We start from the raw sequence: 2609 nt of genomic DNA on the forward strand, positions 1-2609 counted from the left end.
TCTTTTTATTGTGGATAAAATACAAGTAACTAATTTACCATCTTAACCATATTAAATATACTATTGAATGGCATTGAGTACATTCACATTGTTGTGTAACCATCACCACCATCCATCTCCAAAACCTTTTATCAGCCCAAACTGAAAGTCCATACCTATTATACACTAACTCCCCATTCCCTTTCCTCCAGCCCTTGGAAACCACCATTCCACTTTCTGTCTCTGTGAATTTGACTCCACTGTATACCTTGTATAAATGGCATCATGCTGTATTTGTCCTTTTGTGACTGGCTTATTTCATTTAGTGTAATGTCCTCACATTCCATCCACGTTGTAGCATGTGTCAAAATTTCCTTCCTTTTTAAGGCTGCGTAATATTCCATGGTATATATACAACACATCTGTTTATCCATTTATCTGTTGATAGACATTTGGGTTGTCTCCACCTTTTGGCTATTGAGAATAATAATACTGTTGTGAACATGGGTGTACAAGTATCTATTTGAGTCCCTGCCTTCAACTTTTTTGAATTGGGATATGCACCCAAAATTGGAATTGCTGGATCATATGATAATTTTGTTTAATTTTTTTGAGGCTAAGAGCCACTTCTACAGGGCAGTGGCCACTGCTTTAGGGAAGTTGGCCCCCAAAGTTCCTACCTTACATTTTTGTTGGGCTGTTCAGGTTTTTTTGCTTTGTATGGAAACCACTAATCAACCATGTTTTAAAACAGTTTTATTTGCAATGTACTTTCATTGTCCAGAAAGGAGAAAGGAAATGTCCCCTTTAAGGGTCCAGGTTTAGAGGACAGCACTAAAGAGCTCCAGGGAGTTATTCATTGACTTGTTCCTTGCCTTCACTCTTCCTGTGCAGCCAGCGTTCTGGCCGAAGGCTGTCAGGATCCAGTAGGCCCCAAGCTCTTGGGAACTGTGAGTAACAAACTATTTCAGCAGTTGTAGTTTACTGATCTGCGGGCTTCACTATACCTGTATAAAACCAGTGTTCTACAGGGATGCCTGGATGGCTCAGTGGTTGAGCATCTGCCTTCAGCTCACGGTATGATCCTGAAGTTCCAGGATCGAATCCCACATCGGGATCCCCTTAAGGAGACTGTTTCTCCCTCTGCGTATGTTTCTGCCTCTCTATCTCTCTCTCTGTCTCTCATGAATCAATCAATCTTTAAAACAAAAACAACCAGTATCCCAGGTAACATTTTAAAATACCTAGCCCTGTATTTTACCCAGAGACATGAGCCAGTTGATTTTCAAAGCAGGAGGTTCCAGGGAGCCCCACCTTGCCAGAAAAGTAGGTTCTGGTTAAAAGTAAGACGTAGGCACCCTTTATCCTGGGTACTCTTAAATCAACTCCTTTCCTCCTCCTGTGAGCATGGGAAGTAGTTTGGCAAAGCTAATAATTCTTTCTGAGGGATATTATGGTGGAAAGCAGAATGAGAGGTTGAAAAGTTATATCTGGTAATAGTTGTAATACAAATAATAATGGCCACCATTATTGTAAAAACCAGCACTGCAGAATGTCCTCTGAGACAATATGTTGAGAACCCCTGAGTTGTGACCAACTGCCCTGGCTTGCCTGGGACTATGGGAGTTTCCCAGGACATTGGACTTCCGATGCTAAAACCAAGAGAGGTCCAGCCACATTGTGATAATTGGTCATCTAAACCCAGTCTCCCAAGCTTTGCGCAGTGGCAGTATCGTAGCCAATGAGGTTTATCCGAGGCGCGATTATTGCTAATTAAACCCAGTCTCCCAGTTGTGTGGTCCCACTGTGTGACCCTGGCCGCTTCTCCTCCTCCTCTGTTGCCCAGAGAGAATATTCTCAGAGGGAATATCTAACTCATACATTTGTTTTAAGGATAAAATAAAACATGTAAAGCATTAGGCTCAGTACATGGCATATATTAACTACAAATAAATGTTAGCTATCATTACCTAAATTCCTATCTACCTTGCAAGTTTTGTGTGTTCTTTTGGAGATATAGCAGTTTTTATTTATCTAAATGTATAGCCCATCTACACCCACAAATTTATATAATAAAAGCAAAAAAAAGCCAAATATCCAGCAAGATGGCTAGAAAAGAATATATTAGAACCACATAGTAGAAGAGAGAGAACAAACCCTAAATCCAGGCTGATAGGTATCTAGAAGTACGCATTCGGTGGACCTGGATGATGAGGGAAGGGACATCGTTTACTCAGGGCTGGGAAGCCAATCACAAGGTGCAGCTGACTCTTTCTTCCCTGCTTAAAACACAGCCTGTTGTTTTTATTTTATTTTTAAGAAAAGGTTTATTTATTTATCCATGAGAGACACAGAGGGTCTCTGAGGCAGAGACACAGATAGAGGGAGAAGCAGACTCCCTGCAGGGAGCCCGATGGGAGACTCAATCCCAGATCCCAGGATCATGCTGTGAGCCAAAGGCAGACGCTCAACCGCTGAGCTACTCAGGCGTCCCACCTGATGTTTTTATTACGTCTATTTTACAGAGTTGGAAACAGCATAAAAAGCACAAGAGAAGTCTGCTTGTCCTCTCATCATCTTTTTGGGCCTAGCTTCTGGCCATCCTAATTTTGTAAGAGGAATATCAGGAA

At 41.6% G+C, this 2609-nt stretch overlaps 1 pseudogene; it reads left to right on the top strand.

The window, feature by feature from the left end:
* The first annotated feature begins 1691 nt into the window (after positions 1-1691).
* On the top strand, positions 1692-1758 carry LOC144301503 (U4 spliceosomal RNA; annotated as a pseudogene).
* Positions 1759-2609: the final 851 nt, after the last annotated feature.

Source organism: Canis aureus, chromosome 29, assembly GCF_053574225.1.
Source record: "Canis aureus isolate CA01 chromosome 29, VMU_Caureus_v.1.0, whole genome shotgun sequence".
Classification (NCBI taxonomy): domain Eukaryota; kingdom Metazoa; phylum Chordata; class Mammalia; order Carnivora; family Canidae; genus Canis; species Canis aureus.